This window comes from Lepus europaeus, chromosome 20 (genome assembly GCF_033115175.1).
Source record: "Lepus europaeus isolate LE1 chromosome 20, mLepTim1.pri, whole genome shotgun sequence".
In the NCBI taxonomy this organism is placed as follows: domain Eukaryota; kingdom Metazoa; phylum Chordata; class Mammalia; order Lagomorpha; family Leporidae; genus Lepus; species Lepus europaeus.
The window spans coordinates 40,475,168-40,497,645 of record NC_084846.1 but is presented as its reverse complement, the minus strand read 5'-3'; the positions used below and the strand labels follow the sequence as shown (position 1 = coordinate 40,497,645).

Here is a 22,478-nt window from a genome sequence, read left to right as displayed (position 1 = left end):
TCATTCTTGGATATATACAGGAACAAAATTTGAAAATGTTTTCTTTGTTCAGGTAACCTGGACATTTTATTGGTTTGACTACCCTGTGCTCTTTTATCATTTTGGCTAATCAAATATTTGATACCATCAAACATGACTAACAGTAGAATGGAAAGAACCAACATTTTATAAAGCAAGCAGGTTTGAGTCTTTTAAATAGAAGACAGAGGAATACTTACATGTTATTTCATATCAGCAGGTAAGCAGCTGGTGTCTAGTGAACCTGAAGTCATTACTTCAGGAGAATGCAGTCTGTGGAGATAGTTTTTGTCCTAAAATATGGTCAGTACATGGTGTTTTCTCCCTGGTTTCTGTCTTACAGCCTCCATGCTTAACACCAAGACCCCACAGGGGACTAGGTTTCCTCATGGACATAGGGTGAGGCTGAGTTAGTTGTTTCTTGTTTCCTTTTACTAAACTCGGGATTTACTAGGTGTTAAGGTCAAGGTTTTCCTTTTTTTAAATTTTATTTAGGGTATACAAATTTCATTAATTTCATATATACAGATTTAGGAACATAGTGATTCTTCCTGCCCTCCCCTCCCTATGTTCCTAAATCTGCTCCCACCCTTCTTTCTCTCTCTCCTGTTCCTACTCATAACTTTTACAAAGATCTATTTTCAGTTTACTTTATACTCATAAGATTAACCCTGTAGTAAGTAAAGAGTTCAACAAATAGTATGAAGGGGAAGGAAAAACACTGTTCCTGAACAGTAGAGACAAAGGCTGTAAGCAATCATTAAATCTCAAAATGTTAGAGGTAACTCTACACATTCTTAGTTTTATAAAAAATTTGACTTCTTATTTATAAATACAGCTCTGGAATGTAGTGTAGTAGCTTTTATGTATTCTTTTCCAAAAATTGTGGTTTTTTTGACATATTTTACATTTCCATATAAATTTTAGAATTAGCATGTCAGTTTCTTCAAGGGAGCCTACTGGAAGTTTGGTTGTGATTGCCTTGAAATCTCAAAGGTGGAGATTCAGCATCTTAACCATAGTGATGAAGCTGTTGTGCATGAACTCTTGGGATAAAATTCTTGCAATCATTAAAAAGGAAAAACAACTTCTGCTCTTTCAAATGCATTCAATGGGAGGCCCCAAGCAAACTATTAACCACTTTTGAATGATAATTATCCTTTGACAGTTGCAGGGCTTAGGCTTCTGCAGAGTGTCTTAGTTGGCAAAAAAAAACCCATTGTTGGGGGATTAGTATACCCAGACTTGCTGATCACACAAATTGTTTCCAGCAAGCTGGATTGTACAGCTTTGGTTTTAGACCATGTCTACCCTGGGCCACAGCTGTAGCACTCTTAGAAGTGGAAAGGCTTTCATTCATTATTTCTCATAGTTTAGACGTAAAACACAGTAGTGGTGTTTGAGCTGGGAATTTTGAGACCCAGATTCTATTCCAGGATGCCCTGTGAGTAGGAGACTAGGGAGGGATGGTGAAGCTGGCAACAGTGAGGAAGAATGGGGATGTTTTACCCCCAGGTCTGAAGAGGAAGGGAAGGAGCTGGTCTCAAAGCATCAGAAAGAGGAGGCATAACTATTGTTAGGCCACCTAACAGTGCTGGGAATGAGGCTGCTACTCGTGGTGTTGACTGAGAAAGAGCCAGGGGACCATGCCCCCTCCCTCTGGCTCCTCTTCCCCGTCATCTCCTGCTGGTGCTACAGGACCATGGCAGGTGCAGTCTGTAGGGATCAGCTTCCTGTAGCACTTAGCGGAGTAGGGCATGGATCTGGATGGGCAAATGGGGAGATCGCACCAAGAAGTGTCTGCCTGTGTTTACAGATGGTGTGAGTAACTAGTGAAAACTAGTGAAATGCTCTTCTGGAAGCTCTGTCTACTTGCGCATGTGCACTATAGGAGTATCACTCAGCATCTGCAGAATAGTTACCTTCTTCCTACCCTTCTATCTTGTGGCAGTTCTGTTTCTAAAATTTTTCTTTTCTTTTTTTTTTTTTTTTGAGACAGACACAGAGAAAGAGAGAAACAGAACCCTCATCATTCCTCCAGTGACCACAATGACTCGGGTTAGGCCAGACTGAAGCCAGGAGCTGGGAACTCAAGCAGGTTTCCCGTGTGAGTGACATGAATCTAAGTAGGCAGGCATACAGGTTAAAATCGATTAGGTTTGTGAGCTGGAAGACCACGCCTTTGCCACGCCTCTGTGTGACCTCACGCCCTACCTAATACCTTCACCACGCCCCTGTGTGACCTCATGCCCCTACCTGGCCACACCTGAGTGCTCTCTGGCCAATCAGGTTAATTAACCACTCCCCTTTGGAAGTAAGTTAAAAGCCTGGGACATGGTGTGTCCTCCTCTTTCTTTTCCCTGGCCACTAGCCAATAGGGGGCTGGCTGCAGCCCTGTGCCCCCAGGGTGCGTGGCCTTCTGGCTACCCACCCTAGGCTTCCTAGCCTAGATGCTCTTCCACATGGCTGGTTTCTGGTACTCGGTATGAACTCAGATTTACCTCTCTCCTATAAGTAAAGCTCTCACTCTCCTATGATTTCTTTCGCTGAATAAAAACTTAAAATGTACCATGCTGCCTTGTTTATTTATGCTGGTATTTAGAATTCTTCTCTAAATATTAGGCAAGAACCCTCTCAGGCTTATTAATATTTGGGATTTATTAATAAGCATATGGTGATATCATATGTCACCCCAAATTTCATAACATATGTGGCACCCAGATAGCACTTCTGGGGAACTTTAAGGGGCCACATTTTCGTATATATTTTAGGGGATCATTTCCGATATCAAATCCGGCCACTCGAATCATCACCACTGCCTCCCAGGGTCTGCATTAGTAGACTACTGGAGTCACAAGTGGAGCCAGGAATCTAACTCAGTTATCCAATGTGGAACCCGGGCATCCTAACCTGTGGCTTAACCACTAGGCAAAATGCTAAAACATCTCCCTAAAGTATTTGCAAATAGCAAATGATACAGTATGATGATGTAGTCCGAAGAGTGGGTCCCCTACAAAACTGGATTTAATAGATCTGTTCTTCAGTAATTCACTTCATGCTGATCAGATGTAAAATAGCTGAAGACAACTGAAAATCAAGGCATAAATCAAAGTACAGAAATGTGTCAAAAAATAATCAGTGCTTCTTGATTTCCCTGTTCATGAATCAGATCATTCATCCATCCATTCACTGATTTGTGCCAGTAGCCCACGGCTGAGCAGTGAATTTCCAGCTCTGAGTCCACTGGGGAAGGAGGATGGGTGGGGACTCAGGGCCCTCAGCCAGAGGAGCAACATCTCTCTGGGGCCTTCTGTAGCTCCTGTGTTCAAGGGCCTGAGAAGGTTGTGAAGGCACTCAGGGCTCCTTCCTGAGCCCAGATCTTTTGTTTATTTTTTTATTATTATTATTTTATGAATACAGGCACATGAACAAACTGAACAGGAAATACCGTGTACAGCCCTGAATTAGGAGTTGTTTCAGGAGAAAGTGTGCTTTAGCTTTTCAGTCTATTAGCAATCTTTGACTTTTTTCTTAAACTCTTCTCCAACTTGCAGTTTGTGTAGATATATGTAAATGTTTTAGAAGCAGGCCGGTGCCGTGGCTCACTTGGCTAATCCTCTGCCTGCAGCGCCGGGACTCTGGGTTCTAGTCCTGGTTGCTCCTCTTCCGGTCTAGCCCTCTGCTGTGGCCCGGGAGTGCAGTGGAGGATGGCTCAAGTGCTTGGGCCTTGCACCCCATGGGAGACCAGGATAAGCACCTGGCTCCTGCCTTCAGATCAGCGCGGTGCGGCTCTAATAATTTCTGATGATTCTTTTTATTTCTGTGGTGTCTGTTGTTATATTTCCTGTTTCATCTCTAATTTTGTTAATTTGGGTTTCTCTCCCTTTTTTTTGGTTTGTTGGGCCAATGGTGTGTTAATTTTATTTTTTCAAAAATCCAGCTCTTCATTTTGTTGATCTTTTGTATTGTTTTATTGGTTTTTATTTTATTGATTTCTTCGCTGATTTTAATTATTTCTTTTCTCCTACTAGTTTTGGGTTTGGTTTGTTATTGTTTTTCTAGATCCTTGAAATGCAATGATAGCTTATTTATTTTGTGCCTTTCCAATTTTTTTTAAAGATTTATTTATTTTACTTGAAAGAGTTACACACACAGAGAGAGAGAGAGAGAGAGAGAGGAGAGGCAGAGAGAGAGAGAGAGAGGTCTTCCATCCAATGATTCACTCCTCAATTGCCTGCAACGGCTGGAGCTGTGGTGATCCGAAGCCAGGAGCCAGGAGCTTTGTCCAGGTCTCCTACGTGGGTGCAGGGGCCCAAGGACTTGGGATATCCTTTACTGCTTTCCTAGGCCATAGCAGAGAGCTGGATTGGAAGTGGGGCAGTTGGGTCTCGAACTGGTGCCCATTAGGATGCTGGAGCTAAAGGCCAGGGCATTAACCTGCTGTGCCACACCACCAGCCCCTCCAATTTCTTTTTCTTTCTTTCTTTCTTTTTTTTTTTTTTTTTTTTTTTTTTTTTTTTTTTTTTTTTTTTTTTAGTTAAGTTGTCCCTTTAAGGCAGAGTTAGACAGTGAGAAAGAGAGAGACAGAGAGAAAGGTCTTTCTTCCGTTGGTTCATGGAGAGGAGGAGAGAGGAGGGGAGGGGAGGGGAGGGGAAAGGCAGCTATCCAGTAATCTCCCACATGGATGACAGGTGTCCAAGTGCTGGAGCCATCACCACTACTTTCCAGGATGTGCATTAGCAAGAAACTGGAATCAAAAGTAGGTTGAAACTTGAATCCAGGCATTCTGATCTGGCAGGCATCTTATGCTGTGTCTTAACTGATATTTCAAATGTTTGGCTTCCAGTACACTTTTTTTTTTTTTTTGACAGGCAGAGTGGATAGTGAGAGAGAGACAGAGAGAAAGGTCTTCCTTTTTGCCGTGGGTTCACCCTCCAATGGCCGCTGCGGCCAGTGCCCTGCAGCTGGCGCATTGCACTTATCTGAAGCCAGGAGCCAGGTGCTTCTCCTGGTCTCCCATGGGGTGCAGGGCCCAAGCACTTGGGCCATCCTCCACTGCCTTCCCGGGCCATAGCAGAGAGCTGGCCTGGAAGAGGGGCAACCAGGACAGAATCTGGTGCCCCAACCGGGACTAGAACCCGGTGTGCTGGCGCCACAGGTGGAGGATTAGCCTATTGAGCCATGGCAACGGCCCCCAGTACACTTTTAATCTGGAAAATAAAACTTCAGCAGGAAAAAAGCAGGCTATTCTTAATGTGAAGCCAAATTCTATTCTCAGTCCCCAGGCCCAACTTTTCTTGATTCAGGAGGACATGTATTAGTAGATCTGATGGCAGAATTTGTTCTTCCTGTTTGAGGAAGGATCATGCAAAAGGATTCCATTTCTTGTTGCTGCAAAACTCTCCCTAGATGCTTCGGGTAATGTGAAGTATTCCCTAGTATTGATGGTTTCTAGGAACGTAGATAACCACTCTGGGCTTTCTTGGTTGTGTTCATCATGTTGCTGGCATATGTATGATTCTTGGAATAAGAGAGGTCTTGCTCATGAGATATTTATAAAGCTGCAGGAAGATGATTGCCAGCATGTCATGCCAAAATAAAGGTGAATTTGTAATCTTTACAATGTCCCACTGGTCCTAAAAGATCTGTCTGTTTCAAGAATGTTACAGACGTGACCTTGACAATGCACTTATGTTTCCATTGGATTGATGAGCAGGACTGTATAAAATCTAAGCTTCTTGTCAGCCCTTTCATATTGCAGTTGAGCCAAGGAGAAGAGAATGAACTAAACTCTTTTTGGTTCAAGCTGGATGCTGTGGTCTTGTGTAATCTTCACAGATGTGGAAACGAGGTCTTAACTAAGTAAAAGGTTTTGTAAAGGTTATACAGTTCTCAAAAGTGATGGCACAGAGCCCAATTTTGCTTTTCTTCACCATTTATTTATTTTTCTTCAGTACTAATAATGGCTGTTATCATTCACAGTCCCATAGCCCTGGTTCTTCATCTTATGGAAGCCAAGAACTCATTCCAAATAAACCATATTATTAGCTATGTAATTTCAGATCATTCCTGGATACTTTGGGATCTTTCCATGGCCTGCAGATGTAGAGCCCCTTGTCTAGAGATAGGCCATGGGCATTTTTGTTTTTCTCAAAGAAGACAGCCAGTCAGCCTGCATGCTTTTCATTCTTTAGTATTCAACTAGAGAGGCACTGCATTGGTGTGATGCTTCCTATAAGTCTAGCTTCATCAAACCTCTAGGGAGTAGCTATAGAATCACTGAATCTGAGGATAGGTGTATACCTTAGGAATCATCTACAAACCACTATCTTCAAGTGCTTAAAGATATATCAAGTGATAGATCGTTAGGACATCAACAATTCTAATTACTGATATTTTGAACATGTATTACCAGGCATGGAGATAAAAATTTTCCATGCATTTTATCATGTAACCATCAGACTGCACAAGAGGCAGATACTAGTACCATCCTTAGTTTACAGATTCATACTTGTTCAGGTCAGACTGTAAGGATCACATCTAGGATGTGTCTGTGGAGCTGGAAACCATGCCCTCTTTGTCACTCTCATAGGCTGTTGCTTGTCACTTCCTTCCTGAGTGGTGAGCAGTCACCATTTCAGTTCTCTCTAAAAACTCATTTTCTTTAAAAACTTATCTGAAATTAGAACTCACATGCCTGTGGTACTTACATGTGTATCTGAGCTGATCATCAAGAATTATGTATCTGCTTCCATCTGAATTCTTCTCATCCTTGAATTTTTATTATTTTATTATTATTTATGAATTTCACCTGAGTAAGGATGTGTGGGAGAATCAATTCATGTTTCACTTGCTTCTTTGATGTAGGACTCTCTGGAGCTTTTACTATGTTTATGCTGACAGAATCATGTATGCTTCTGAGCTGTGTAAGGTAGGGTGCAGTTAACTATTGTTTCGTATACTTTCTATCTCTGTGAATTCGCTTCAGCATTTTTAATTGCATGTAGTCTTCAGAAGTTCATGGACAATACACATTGTTTTATATTTTTTAGAAAACTTTTATTTAATAAATATAAATTTCAAAAGTACAACTTTTGGATTATAGATGTTCTTCCCCACATAACCACCCTCCCACCTGCAAACCATCCCATCTCCTACTTCCTCTCCCATCCCATTCTTCATTAGGATTCATTTTTAATTATCTTTATATACAGATTGTCAACTTAGTATATACTAAGTAAAGATTTCAACAGTTTGCACCCACACAGACACGCAAAGTATAAAGTACTTTTTGAAGACTATTTTTACCATTAATTCTCATAGTACAACGCATTAAGGACAGAGGTCTTACATGGGGAGTAAGTACACAGTGACTCCTGTTGTTGATTTAACAATTGACACTCTCATTTATGACGTCAGTAATCACCGGAGGCTCTTGTCATGAGCTGCCAAGGCTATGGAAGCCTCTTGAGTTAACAAACTCTGACCTTATTTAGACAAGGCCATAATCAAAGTGGAAGGTCTCTCCTCCCTTCAGAGAAAGGTACCTCCTTCTTTGCTGGCCTGTTCTTTCCATTGGGATCTCACTCACAGAGATCTTTCATTTAGGTCATTTTTTTTGCCACAGGGACAATACATATTGTAAAACAACTATCCCAGGCCCTCAAAAACTTTGCATATAATAAATACATCTGTCTTTGTGGATTCCTTGAATTCTTCTTGTAACCTGTTCTAACATCTCACCAGTTCCTTTAGTAACTAATGTGTTAAAAAAAATTGATACATGCTTGCTTTATGTTTTATGAGCATTGTGGCTTTACTTTTTTATTCTTTAGCAATATTTGAAAATTTATAATATAAAATGACAGAGTATTTGCTATTTTTCAAATGTACTGACCCCGATTTTTAAAAAAAGATTTATTTTATCTATTTTGAAAGAGTTAGAGAGAGGGAGAGACAAACAGAGAGATCTTTCAGTTGCTGGTTTACTCCCCAGATGACTTCAACAGCTGGGACTGGGCCAATCTGAAGCCAGGAGCCAGGAGCTTCTTCCAGGTCTCCCACCTGGGTGCAGGGTACCAAGCACTTGAGCCATCTTTTGCTGTTTTCCCAGGAACATTACCAGGGAGCTGGATTGGAAGTGAAGCAGCTGGGTCTCGAACTGGTGCCCATATGGGAAGCCAGGGTTGTAGGCAGCTGCTTAACCCTCTATGCACGGTGTCCAAGTCTTGAGCTGTTTGCAGTTCACCTACTTGTTAGGAGGTTTCTCTGAAGTGAGGGTAGAGTTGAGGGAAACACATATTTCCTGTAACTTGCTCCCCCACTCCCAGGATGTTTGGATTAATGCAGTAACTTGTTTGGCATAGAGATGATCTCCAAGGGCTTACAGTTATCAATAGCATGGATCAAGCAGTTACCATGTCAGCATTCCTGACTATATGAGATAGTCAATCAGAGTGGAATACACTATAAAATGGTAGCAAAGGACTTAACTGTGAACCGTCAATAGACTGTTCTTTTCTGTGTTGCTATCTTTAGGACATTATAGCCCAGTGGTTAGAAACTAACCAACATCAGACCATGTGCTTTAAATCTGGGCCCAGTTACATTGCACACCAGCTGTGTGACAGTGGCCAGTTACGTCCCTTCTCTAGTGCTCTGCATTTTCAGGTGAAGTGAAAATAATCATAATAACCTAACTCAGAAAATTATTGGAGGACACCCTGAAAAGTTTGTGGAAAACAAAATTAAAAGCTAAGCTTATTTTGGTGCAAAGTTTTTTTTTTTTTTTTTTTTCATAGTAGGCATTTTCCATGAAATTTTTGAATATCTCTCTTATATGTGGATTTCAACACTTTTGCACCAAAATAAGCTCATCTTTTAATTCCTTTTCATAAACTCTTGCTTTTCAGAGAGAGAGAGAGAGAGAGAGAGAGAGCGAGCCTTTATCTACTAGCTCACTACTCAGATGTTGGGGTTGGTCCAGGCTGCAGCCAGGAGACAGATCTCAGTCCAAGTCTCCCCCCCCCGAGTGGTAAGGACCCAAGGACAAGGCATCACCTGCTGCCTGCCCTGGTGCACACTGGCAGGAAGCTTGGATCTGGAGCAGAGCTGGGCCTCAAACCCCAAGTACTCTGTTATGGGATTGAGGGCATCCCAACTGGTGTCTAAATCACTGGGCCCAATGCTCACCACTCTGCAGACTTTCTTTATAAAGCATTTGGAACTGTGCTTGATATATTTTAAATTTCCATGGATGAGAGCTAATAAATGAGAAAATTATAGCATCATTAAAGTGGGTATTTTAACAAGAAGACAAGCAAGAACACATTCTCTCTTCCCTGGCGTACCCCCTTTTCATCTGCTTCCTTCTCATCAGCACAAACATCCCTCTCTAACCTTAGGCAACAAGCATGGCTCAGTTGAAGTCCTGGGTGGGGTTTTGTGGGCTTTTGTGCTGAGTCAGCATCTAAAACGTTCTGCTGTAGGTCAGTGTTTTCAGGCGGCTGGTCCATCTTCTCTTGGTGCATAAAGCCCACCCAGAGAATCTGTGTGTGGCAGCCAGGAGTGGAGCTGTTCTGTGGGGGTTGCTAGATAGAACCTTCCTGGCTTCTGTGTGTGTAACAGCTCCTCCGTGGGGAGGAGATGGCAACCCGTCTGGCAGATGTGCATTTTCTCTCAAGCATTTGGCCCACAGTAGACCAGTAGACGGAGGAATCTCTTTTGCTAGCCAAAGAGCAGGAAGATTAGTTTGAGCGAGCCAGTGAGTTTGGAGGTCATGGGATTACTCTTGTACTATCACTGTAAGGCAATCGGTTTGTCCTCCTTAAAGAAAGCTGATGGAGAAGGAAACTCTGATCCCTCTCAAAGCCTCAGGGGACTATCCCTGGATTTCTCAGGCTTCCACTAAATTTTGATCTGCACGTGGTACTCTAGGTTGGATACTAGAAGTAGGAGGTCTCATGGAAGAGTGGTTCTGAGACAAGGTGACCTACCCTACCTACCCAACAGGAGAGCAGCAGTCTGGCTCCTGGAGAAGAGGAAGGCCCCAAGTGCTAGAGTTCAAGATCACTGATCTTTTTCTAAATCAGTGTCAGGTGAAGTTTTCCCACCAAGGTGATCTTTTTTCTCTTTCCCTCCCCTCCTTCCCCTCCCCACCCCTCCCCTCCCCTCCCCTCCCTTCACCTTCGCTTCACTTCCCTTCCCTCCCCTCAGAAGACTAGATGTCCTTATTGTTCAAAGACTGCTAGGAGAGAAGACAGCAGAATTCTGGGACATGATACCTTGCCAGGTCTCTGCATGATTGGCTGGTGCTACTCTCACTGGATTTTAGGGGTGTTTCTCACCTCCGTTCCCTTTCTACACCCCTGAATTGTCTTTGTTCCATAGCTTTCTAGCTCCTAGTTGCCTCCATCATACTTAAGATAAATCTATTCATTGTTTAAACATGTACACTCCCTATCCTATGCTATTCTCAGACTTTTAAAGTCTATAGGATGCGGCCGGCGCCATGGCTCACTAGGCTAATCCTCCGCCTGCGGCGCCGGCACCCCAGGTTCTAGTCCCAGTCGGGGTGCCAGACTCTGTCCTGGTTGCTCCTTTTCCAGTCCAACTCTCTGCTGTGGCCCAGGAATGCAGTGGAGGATGGCCCAAGTGCTTGGGCCCTGCACACGCATGGGAGAGCAGGAGGAAGCACTTGGCTCCTGGCTTCGGATTAGTGCAGCATGCCGGCCGCAATGCACAGGCCGTAGCGGCCACTCAGAGGGTGAACCAACGGCAAAAGGAAGACCTTTCTCTCTATCTCTCTCTCTCTCTCTCACTGTCTAACTCTGCCTGTCAAAAAAAATAAAATAGAATAAAAAAAAATATAAAGTCAATAGGATGCTCACACGGGGCTGGAGAGTAGGAAGTTCTCTTATCTGTTCTTCCTTATCCTCTCCAAAATGGTTCCCAGAATCAGCAGGAAGGCTAATGCCAGCAAGAGAGGCTTTGATGACATGATGGCCAATGTGCTGTTGACATCTGCCAGTACAAGGAGAGGATGCCATAATGGCACAGAAGTAAATCCCTCAGAAGACAAGCCCGAGGACAATGGAGGACCCTGAAGGGCATATGAACCACACTGAAAGATGATATTCTAGTGACTCATCTCATTCCTCTCAAATTTGGCTAAATTAAAGCCGCCTTTTTTTGTTTGTTTTTTGTTTTTGTTTTTTTTTACGGGCAGAGTAAGACAGTGTGAGAGAGAGAGAGAGACAGAGAGAAAGGTCTTCCTTTTCTGTTGGTTCACCCCCCGAGTGGCCGCTACAGCCGGCATGCTGAGCTGATCCGAAGCCAGGAGCCAGGCGCTTCCTCCTGGTCTCCCATGGGGTGCAGGGCCCAAGCACTTGGGCCATCCTCCACTGCACTCCCAGGCCACAGCAGAGAGCTGGACTGGAAGAGGAGCAACCGGGACAGAATCCGGCGCCCCAACCGGTACTAGAACCCGGGGTGCCAGCGCCACAGGTGGGGGATTAGCCTAGTGAGCCGCAGCGCCGGCCAAAGCTTCTTTAAACCCTGAGATACATCCAGAAGGAGGTCCAAGGACTTGGAACCTGAAGTTTGGGAAACAGTTCAGTACATGCCCAGTAGGATGCTTCAGGACAAGTAGTGACACTGCGCTGGCCCTCTTCTGATGACCTCCTTCCAGTCTGAGATTCTGGGACTTTGTGTGTCAGAGTTAGCCCTGGATCCATTCTCTCTGAATGAACAGAAAGGCTGGTGTGTTTATGGACGGAGGAATGAATGAGGGTGGATGGTCACACCTCTGTGTTCTGTCCAGAAGAGGCCATGGCCATCCTGTGCAGATTACTCATGGAGTTGGTGAGAAACGTGTGCATAATTCTATGTGCCTTATTTTGGAAACCACATAAAGTATGAAGAGAAGAGAGTGTCCTTATTCACAGAAGACTAATTAAATTCTGTGATTCTCTCCTTGACTGTCAGCCTGGCACGAGGAAGCATGAGTCATACAGAGTTGGAAGTCCTTGTCCATTGCGGGAATTCTCTCCAAGGCATCCTAGGAGCCAATCCTGCCGATATTCCTTTAGCCATTACTTTTGCTGCAGTAGGAAGCTGAGCATAAAAGCCTCCTTCCTACACCCCGGTATTCCTTGATCTTGAACCACTTTGTAGTCCGTGTCTTCTCTTCTCACTGACTTCCCTGCTTCTAATCATAGAACTACTTTCATTCTTGATGTCACACCTCGACATGGCTTGACCTTGCTTTCATCTTCTCCCTAATTAACAAAAGTCATTTCTCTGTGAAACGGAAGCATGTAATTTTTAAAACTTGACTCAGAATACCAACTACTGGGATGGGTGTTTAGCACAGAGGTTAATACATTGATTGGGATGCCCACATTCCGTATCAAAGTCCCTGAGTTTGAGTTCCAGCTCTGCTTCCAGACTTGGATTCACTGCTAATGCACACCTCGGGAGGCAGCAGAATGTAACTCAAATAGCTGTGCTCCTGTCTCCCGTGTGGGAGACCTGGGGTGAGTTTCCGTCTCCTGCCTGACACAGTGGGCTTTTGAGAGGTAAACCAGTGGATGAGAGGCTTCCTCTTCCTCTATTTCCCACCCTTTCTCTTTCTGCCTTTCAAATACATAAAAATAAAGTGCCAACTTCCGTTTTTCTTTGAAAGCTGCATAGTATTCCATTCTTAACTTAAAACATAGAGTGGGCAATTGTTCTCTTACTACTGCAATAGTCAGTATGTAGTTTACACTAACTTTGCAAATTTGAAAATCCATCAGAATTGGCTTTACAGCGTGAGGAAGCTGCCAAAGTCAGAGATGTACATTATTAGAGTCATCATCTAGGCAATTGCTGTAGAATAGTATATGAGACCCCTATCATTAGGGTGGTCCTCAACCAGTCTGGCTGAGGAACTGACTTGTTTAGGAGATACTAACAGAATTTAAGATGGAATAGTTCCGGTTCCTGTATTGTGATTTTCCTTCCTCCTAACTTTTTCTGTGTGCCTGTCGCATGATATCTTTTGGGATTAGATCAGAACTACTAAGCTTGGGGTGAAGGTGAAAGCATAAGCACACCACGCTGAGAGTATACTTCAGAATCTCATTATCTAAAGGAAGTGCAATTTGAAAAGAGTATTGAACTTAGTATACATGGGGTCTTCTAAATATTCATGCAAAATGAATGAGATGAATATGAATATTAAAAAATTGTGCATATGTTTCAAATTTTAAAAAAAGATGTATTTATTTATTTATTTATTTGAAAGGCAAAGTGAAATACACAGAGAGATATTGAGAGGAGTAGAAGGAGAGAGAGAATGTTCCATCTGCTGGATTACTTCCTAAATGCTCCCAACAGTCAAGGCTGGGCCAGACCAGGCCAAAGCCAGGAGCCTACATCAGAATCTCCTATGTGGGTGGCAGGAGCTCAGTATGTCAGCCATCATCCACTGCCTCCCCAGACAAGTTAACAGGGACCTGGACCGGAAGCAGGGTAGCTGGGACTCAAATCAGCACTGCAGTATGGGATGCAGCATCTCATTCAGAGGCTTAACCCAGTGTGACACAACAGCCTCCCCTCCAAACTTCTTCTTATCAAAGTACTTATGTTTTAGTTCTATTTTTTCATGACTGTTTTGAAGTACTCTTGTATTATTTCCCATTTGAAAACAGCAGCAACAAAAGCAACAACAAAAATCCTATTTTTTCACAGTAGTAGTGTTTCAATAAAGATGCAGTTATCTTTGAAATAAAGATCTTAGTACTGAACCAAACATCATAAGCATAAAGCTTTTTTCATTTTGCCTGTGGGTGGAAAATGTGTCACATTGTTGTCAAAAATCTGAATATTGGGGCCGGTGCTGTGGCTTAGTGGGTTAATGCCCTGGCTTAAAGCGCCGGCATCCCATATGGGCACCGGTTCGAGACCCGGCTGCTCTACTTCCGATCCAGCTCTGCACCGATCTGAAGCCAGGAGGCAGGAGCTTCTTCTGGGTCTCCCACATGGAGGCAGGGTCCCAAGGACTTGGGCCATCTTCTACTGCTATCCCAGGCCATAGGAGAGAGCTGGATGGGAAGTGGAGCAGCCGGGACTTGAACTGGTGCCCATATGGGATGCAGGCACTTCAGACCAGGGCTTTAACCCACTGAGCCACAGCGCTGGCCCCTCCCTGGAGTCTTTACCCTGACCAACTCGTCCCTGCCTCTTGGTCTCTCACCTTGTTGGAAAGATGGATCCGCCATGTGTGTCCCTTCAGACCTGGCCTCTGCACAGGCAGACTTCTCAGCCTTCCAAGTCACCCTTCCTCGTGTTTCTGGGAACCAGTTGAGCCTCTTCCTGAGCAAGGTGAACCCTTCCATTCCTGATTCACACCCCACCCCTGTTTGTCCTACTGTGCGATCCTCTTTCTCAGAGCTCTGACTCTCACTTTCTGTGGCCTGTTCCTCCTGGTATAGAAACAGGGTCAAGCTGTACCCGTTTTAGAAAGTCCTCCTTTGGCTTTCCTTGCCTCAGGTTCTGGCAAGAGTACCTGCTCCTTCCCTCTGACTCCACCTCGATATTTTCTCAGCGTCCTAGGATCACTTTTCTGATTCTGCCCACCCCACTAAGTAGCCCTTGGCAAGTCCAAAGGGTTACTGAATCCAGTGGACACTTTGTGTCTTTTAGTCTTTATCTTCCTTGAATTCTCTGTGGCATTAGAAGCAATCTTCTTTGGATTTTATGAATTTACTCCTGGTTTGATCATAGCGCTTGGTCCCCTGTTTCCTGTCAAGGATCCTCTTAGGCCTATTCTTCAAAGAATGATTTTCCTGGATTTTTGTCTTTGATTCACATCTTTCTTCCCACCCTGTTTTCTCTGATCTTTCTCATCCACTGCAGTAGCTTCACTGCTGCTGTCTTCTGGTAAGTTCCCATGAGTATCTGGGGCTAAGGATATTCTCTCAGAACCTTGCTCACAGACCCTAGAATGTAGCATGCTTTTCCTCTAGTCTCTTCACAGAGTAGAATGAAGTTTTTATTTTAGTAAATATAAAGAGACCTTCTTAGCTTACTATCCACTGTGATTTGCATTCCTCTCCAGGGAAAATGTCTAATATGATAAATTTATTATAGAGCCCCAGAATTTGAAAGTACTTGAGATAAAATTTATTCCACTCATCTGTTTGATGAGTAAATCTCTTCTTCCGCACTCTCACTATTGGTTTAGATCAAATAACTTCTAGGACAGTGAGCTCATTCCTTCTACCAACAAACTTACTTCCAGAAAACCATGATGGCAATTTCTTTTGTGCAAAAGTTTTTCTTTGTATAGGTTTTACAGGCATATGCTAGTTCTTATTTTTAAGATATTTATTTCTATTTCAGAGACAGAGACCGAGACAGACATGGCTCCCGTCTGCTTATTCACTCCTCAAATGCCTACAGCAACCAGGGGTAGGCCAGGCTGAATCCAGAAGCTAAGAACTCAATCCAGGTCACCCATGTGGTTGGCAGGAACCCAATGCATCATCCACTGCCTTCCATGGTCTGCATTAGCAGGAATTTAGAATTGAAGCAGAGCTGGGACTCGAACCCAGGCACTGTGATGTTGGGTGTGGATGTCCCAACTTGTGTTTTAAGCCCTGGCGCAAACGTGCATCCCTGAAGCTAGTTCTTTTCTTTTCTTTTTTTCCTTTAGGATTTATGTATTTATTTGAAAGTCAGAGTTATACAGAGAGAGGAAAGGCAGAGAGAGAGAGAGAGAGAGAGAGAGAAATGTCTTCCATCCACTGGTTTACTCCGCAATTGGCCGCAATGGCCAGAGCTGTGCTGATCTGAACCCAGGAGCCAGGAGCTTCTTCCAGGTCTCCCATGTAGGTGCAAGGGTCCAAGGACTTGGGCCACCTTCTATTGCTTTCCCAGGCCATAGCAGAGAGCTGGATGGGAAGTGGAGCAGCTGGTGCCCATATGGGTTACGGCACTGCAGGCGGTGGCTTTACCCACTATGTCACAGTGCTGCCCCCTGAAGCTGGTTCTTGATCGTGGTTTCTGACAGAACAAGTCTGGTTGTTCTTTAATATTTACTTTTCAGACAGCTGAACTCTCTTCCCTGTGTCTTGCCTTCTCCCTGGCAATATTCCAACTTACCTCAAATCTTCTTCTTACCATGTGGTATCAACTCTCTGTGCCTTTGGGAGTACCAACTCGGGAGTACCTTGAGTTGGCTCCAGGTTGTTGTATTTCCCAACTTTCCCATATCTGAAAGCATCAAAGACTGCTTTCTTGGTTGTTATTAAGCTCTATTGGTGCAACCTGAGATTACATTAGATGCTTTGTTGATTTGTCAGTATTGCTTTAGTAACACATACTCTCTGCTAAAGTCATTCCTTATTTCTAGTTAAGGGTAGAAACCACACACCCCTGACTTCCATGCTGTTGCATTTTGGTTGAAAGTCAAATACATAAGTCTAATTATTGTACATTTATATTTTTAACATTTTAAAAGATATATTCAAAAGTTAGAGTTACACAGAGAGAGGAGAGGCAAAGAGAGAGGTCTTTTTTTTTCAACTTTCATTTAATAATTATAAATTTCCAAAGTACAATTTTTGGATTATAGCAGCTTTTTCCATAACCTCCCTCCCACCCACAACCTTCCCATCTCCCACTCCGTCTCCCATTCCATTCTCCATCAAGGTTCATTTTTAATTATCTTTATATCCAGAAGATCAACTTAGTATATACTAAGTAAAGATTTCAACATTTAGCACCCACACAGACACACAAAGTATAGAGTACTGTTTGAGTAGTAGTTTTACCGTTAATTTGTATGGTACAACACGTTAAGGACAGAGGTCCTACATGGGGAGTAAGTGCACAGTGACTCCTGTTGTTGATTTAACAACTGACACTCTTATTTATGATGTCAGTAATTACCTGAGGCTTCTGTCCTGAGCTGCCAAGGCTATGGATGCCTCTTGAATTCACAAACTCTGACCTTAATTAGACAAGGCCATAATCAAAGTGGAAGTTCTCTCCTCCCTTCAGAGAAAAGTACATCCTTCTTTGATGGCCCATTCTTTGCACTGGGATCTCACTCACAGAGATCTTTCATTTAGGGTTGTTTTTTTTTTTTTTTTTTTTTTTTTGCCACAGCGTCTTGGCTTTCCATGCCTGTGAAACTCTCATGGGCTTTTTAGCCAGATCTGAATGCTTTAAGGGCTGATTCTGAGGCCAGAGTGCTGTTTAGGACATGTGCTATTCTATGAGTCTGCTGTGTATCCCACTTCCCATGTTGAATTGTTCTCTCCTTTTTAATTCTATCAGTTATGATTAGCAGACACTAGTCTTGTTTGTGTGATCCCTTTGACACTTAATCCTATCATTATGATCAATTATGAACTTAAACGTGATCACTTTGACTAGTAAGATGGCATTGGTACATGCCACCTTGATGGGATTGATTTGGAATGCCCTGGCACATTTCTAACTCTACCATTACGGGTAAGTCCGAGTGAGCATGTGCCAAACTGTACATCTCCTCCCTCTCTTATTCCCACTCTTTTATTTAACAGGGATCGCTTTTCAGTTAATTTTAAATGCCTAAAAATAATTGTATGTTAATTAAAGAGTTCAACCAATAGTATTAAGTAGAACAAAAAAATACTAAAAAGAATAAAATAGTAAGTTGATCCTCGACAGTCAGGACAAGGGCTTATCAAGTCATTGTTTCTCATAGTGTTCATTTCACTTTAACAGGTTTCCTTTTAGGTGCTCAGTTAGTTGTCACCGATCAGGGAGAACATATGATATTTGCCCGTTTGGGACTGGCTTATTTCAGTCAGCATGATGTTTTCCGGATTCCTCCATTTTGTTGCAAATGACGAAGGTATTTGATTGTTTTTATAGCTATTGTGAATGGGATTGATCTTAGAAGTTCTTTCTCAGCCATGGCATTTCCTGTGTATACAAAGGCTGTTGATTTTTGTGCATTGATTTTATATCCTGCTACTTTGCCAAACTCTGAGTTCCAATAGTCTCTTAGTAGAGTTCTTTGGATCCCCAAATAAAGAATCATATCATCTGCAAAGAGGGATAGTTTGAGTTCTTCCTTCCCGATTTGTATCCCTTTAATTTCTTTTTCTTGCTAATGGCTCTGGCTAAAACTTCCAGTACTATATTGAATAGTAGTGGTGAGAGTGGGCAACCCTGTCTGGTTCCAGATCTCAGTAGAAATGCTTCCAACTTTTCCCCATTCAATAGGATGCTGGCAGTGGGTTTTTCATAAATTGCTTGGATTATATTGAGGAGTGTTCCTTCTATACCCAGTTTGCTTAGAGTTTTCATCATGAAAGGGTGTTGTATTTTATCAAATGCTTCCTCTGCATCTATTGAGATAATCATATGGTTTTTCTTCTGCAGTTTGTTAATATGGTGTATCACATTGATTGATTTGCGAATGTTGAACCATCCCTGCATACAAGGGATAAATTCCTTAATCATCATATGGTGCCCCTCTTTGTCTATCTTATCAGTTTTTGTGTTAAAGTTGATTTTGTCTGATATTAGGATGGCTATGCGAGCCCTTTTTGGGATTATGTTGGCATGGAATATCTTTTTCCAACCTTTCACTTTCAATCTAGGTAGATGATCTTTCTGATGTGTAGTTGCATTCTATTGGCCAAAATTTTATTGAGGATTTTTGCATCTATGTTCATCAGGGAAATTGGTCTGTAATTCTCTTTGCTGCATCTTCTTCAGGTTTAGGTATTAAGGTGATGCTGGCTTCGTAGAAAGAATTTGGGAGGATTCCCTCTCTTTCAGTTGTTCTGAATAGTTTGAGAAGGATTGGAGTTAGTTCTTCTTTAAATGTCTGGTAGAATTCAGCAGTGAATCCATTTGGTCCTGGGCTTTTCTTTGTTGGGAGGGCCTTTATTACTGATTCAATTTCTGACTCGGTTATGGGAGAAAGAGGTCTTCCATCTGATTGTTCACTCCCAATTGGCCGCAACAGCTGGAGCTGCGCCGATCCGAAGCCAGGAGCCGGGAGCTTCCTCTGCGTTTCCCATGCGGGTGCAGCAGCCCAAGGACTTGGGGCATCTTCTGCTTTCCCAGGCCATAGCAGAGAGCTGGATCGGAAGTGGAGCAGCCGTGTCTCAAACCGGTGCCCATAGGGGATGCTGGCACTTCAGGCCAGGGCATTAACCTGCTGCGCCACAGTGCTGGCCCCAATATTTTTAACATTTTAAGCTGAGTTTTTATCCTTGTTGGATTTCATCTTATTAGCTAAGGTCTTTTGTGAATCCTAATTCTCATCATACAACATTGTCAATATTTTCCACAGCTTTTTTTCAACATAAGCTTATAAATTTGGTGAAATTATTCAATCAGATTGTATAATTATATTTATAACAATAAGATACTGCTTATTGAGCATTCACTATACACTGGGCGTCATTGGTCAGGATCTCACAGTTCCCCATATGCTGTGAGGTAAGCACTGTTAGCGCCATTACACTGGAGCCACTGATTCTGATCCAGGTCCTGATAGCGGCCTCTGGAGACCTTTCATACGTTCAGTTGATAGCAGTTCACTGGTAAATATCGTTTGAAAGTCTTAATCTGTCACTAACAAGTCAACTTACTTGTACTAGAATCTAATACCTAAATTTCTTACAAATAGAGTGTGGTATAAAAAATTCTTTTTCCTTTCTCTTTTTGATTTTTTTGATTATTTGACAACTTCTGAGATAATTTTGAAAATGTAAGAAATTATAAAGAATATAGCAATATAATCATTAATCTTAGCAGAAATATCCCATTTTTAAACATATTTTATATTATTTTTCCATATATACATAATTTTGTATTCCTTATGCTTACCAATTATTCCCTAATTATAATACCTGCTCCTTCCAAAATGCAATGTTTTCTCTTCCATCTTCCAAGAAGACTTTTTTGTGTGTGGCAGATTATTGATGAATTATATATTCTTTTAATATTTATGTTACTGAATATCCCCAGATTTCAAGAAATAATAAATTTGTAATGAGGGATAACATATATTTCATAGTATTCATGTATAATATTGGTTTATGAAATGACATTGAATGATATTGAGTAACTGGAAATATATGTGTGAGGGTCTGTACACAAGTTTACCTTAAAACATTGCTATTAAATAAAGGAAATGAAGAAATAGTATACCTTTTATGAATAATTATATTTTGTATAGGATTAATTATTTTCACATATTTACTTAAAATGATTTTTTCTACAAAGAAAATTTATGCCTTGAAAGTATCTATATGGACTATGAGTTATTGGATAAATATTTTGACACTTAGGTTTATTTAAAACATTACAAATTGAATCTAATGGGAGAGATATAATAGCTAAGAAGGTATCAAGGAAAATGAGGTGTGTATTGCTTATTTTATTAATAATCAAGGATATGAGTTTCTGTGTTTCTTCCTAATGGATAACATTATCTTACTCCTTCCTATTTATTTATTTTAAAGATTTATTTGTTTGAAAGGCAGGGTTACCGAGAGGTAGATACAGAGAGATGTCTTCCATTCACTGGTTCACTCCCCAAATGGCCACAATGACCAGGCTGGACCAAGCTGGAGCCAGGAGCCAGGAACTTCTTCTAGGTCTCCCATGTGAGTGCAGGTTCCAAGCATTTGGGTCATCCTTTGCTGCTTTCCCAGGTGCCTTAGCAGGGAGCTCAATCTGATGTGGAGCTGCTAGAACCCATGGGATGCCAGCACGGCAGTCCAGGGCTTTAACTTGCTGTGCCACAGTGCCGGCCCCCTGCCTTCCTATTTAAACACAGCAGGTTCAGTTTGTTCCTTCTGCTTTGTAAAACGCTTTGCTAGAAGAAATCATTTACACATTTTGGGTGATGGTTGTTTTTACCATTTTCTCTGTACTACTTTCTTTTCTAAAATGCTTTTGTTCCTACCAGGAACAAAAATTGAGCAGACTGGAGTGAGATCTGTCTAGGCGAATGTCCTTTATCTCTTTCCTTTATGTGAACCTACAAAGTATTCTGTCGTTTGGTTCACTCATTTTTCCTCTCCCCTTTTCCAGTCTGTTCTGGAAATCATTGTTGAATCCAGTGAGAATTCCTTGCCCCCAGGTTAACTCCATCAATACATTTTCCTTTTCCTTGGAGAATATTTGGATCCGTGGCCATCCAGGCTGTTTCAGAGTAGCTGGTGTTTCAAGGTTCGTAACTGTATTGGATGGGTATGAATCCTGTTGCCTGGTGCTGTGTTGTTGCTAGGAGGGATGGGTACAGTAGAGTTCCCGTTGTCAGTGAGTCTGTGATTGACACAGCACAGCAGTGACAGTCACATTCCTTCTAGGGGTATAGCTTCAACTTGTAGTGGCATGATGCCTGCGTATGTATGTAAAGTAAGGTGATGGTGATAATAATGGTAACATTTAACTACCAGAGACTTGATTCGGTGTTTTACATAAGGTCCTAATAAAATGTTGTTAGTAATTTAAATCAATCCTATGAAGTAGCCAGCATAGCCCAGGAGTGTTGTGTGAACTAAAGAGGTGAAGTATAATTCATCTTCAATAGTCCCAGGCACACAAGAACCCTGTTTTCTGAGTCTAGGAAAATAGGACTGTTCACACCCAGGCCCGCAGTACTTAGTGGCTTTCCCAGTGATCTTTCCTTTGGCTGCTTCCTTGGCTGGCATGTGCTCTGCCACATTCCTATCTATAGGGCTTTCTAACAAAATTTAGAAACTCCAGAGAGCTTTCTATGAATACTTCAGCTTTCAGAGATATTGCTCATAACACTTTGAAAGCCTATCTTTTTTTTTAATTTATTGTCTTTGATTTGTTATATGTGGACCTGACTTGTCTATTCCACTAAATTTGGCAGGGGTATAAAGTGCTGGGCCTCATTTTATTCTCCTCTGTAATTTTGGTTGATCAGTATATAACATAGGCCTTGTGTATCCCACAGCTTTAATGAACTAAAGGGAGTATTAGAAGATGGCAGGGGGCCGGCGCCGCGGCTCACTAGGCTAATCCTCCGCCTTGCGGCGCCGGCACACCGGGTTCTAGTCCCGGTCGGGGCACCGATCCTGTCCCGGTTGCCCCTCTTCCAGGCCAGCTCTCTGCTGTGGCCTGGGAGTGCAGTGGAGGATGGCCCAAGTGCTTGGGCCCTGCACCCGCATGGGAGACCAGGAGAAGCACCTGGCTCCTGCCATCGGAACAGCGCAGTGCGCCGGCCGCAGCGCGCTACCGCAGCGGCCATTGGAGGGTGAACCAACGGCAAAAGGAAGACCTTTCTCTCTGTCTCTCTCTCTCACTGTCCACTCTGCCTGTCAAAAAAAAAGAAGATGGCAGGGGAGAAATTACCATGGGATTTTGCTCCAGCAGTTCTAATGCTGTCCTAATAAAGTAGATTCTTACCCCTTGTCACATAGCTT

At 42.6% G+C, this 22,478-nt stretch overlaps 1 protein-coding gene across 4 annotated transcripts in view; it reads left to right on the top strand.

Moving 5' to 3' along the window:
* Positions 1-22,478, top strand: part of AMPH (amphiphysin) — a 219,687-nt gene that overhangs the window by 75,099 nt on the left and 122,110 nt on the right. The window lies entirely within an intron of this gene.